This window comes from Penaeus monodon, chromosome 34, assembly GCF_015228065.2.
Source record: "Penaeus monodon isolate SGIC_2016 chromosome 34, NSTDA_Pmon_1, whole genome shotgun sequence".
In the NCBI taxonomy this organism is placed as follows: Eukaryota; Metazoa; Arthropoda; class Malacostraca; order Decapoda; family Penaeidae; genus Penaeus; species Penaeus monodon.
The window spans coordinates 23,724,998-23,725,229 of record NC_051419.1 but is presented as its reverse complement, the minus strand read 5'-3'; the positions used below and the strand labels follow the sequence as shown (position 1 = coordinate 23,725,229).

The 232-nt window shown below is 31.9% G+C and overlaps 1 protein-coding gene across 1 annotated transcript in view; it reads left to right on the top strand.

Moving 5' to 3' along the window:
• The window catches only part of LOC119594932, a gene marked incomplete at its 5' end in the record, with an annotated part of 15,007 nt that overhangs the window by 14,185 nt on the left and 590 nt on the right, over nt 1-232 (top strand).

Sequence of the window (232 nt, the reverse complement as noted above, 5' to 3'; positions counted from 1 at the left end):
GTAGAACCCCAAGGGAAAAGGAAGGGGAAAAGATTTTTTTTGGGAAAAAGACAGCTGTGACAAAGGGTTTAAAATTTCCCTTTTTTTGGGTTTAATTAAATTGTTCCAATTTCCATTTTAATTAAAGCATTCGTTTTCACACCTAAAAGACTTTTTAAACGTTTTTTTTTCCTAAGGGCTCAAATTTAAACTTTGTGAACAATTTAGGATTTCGTCAGTCGACTAATATCAG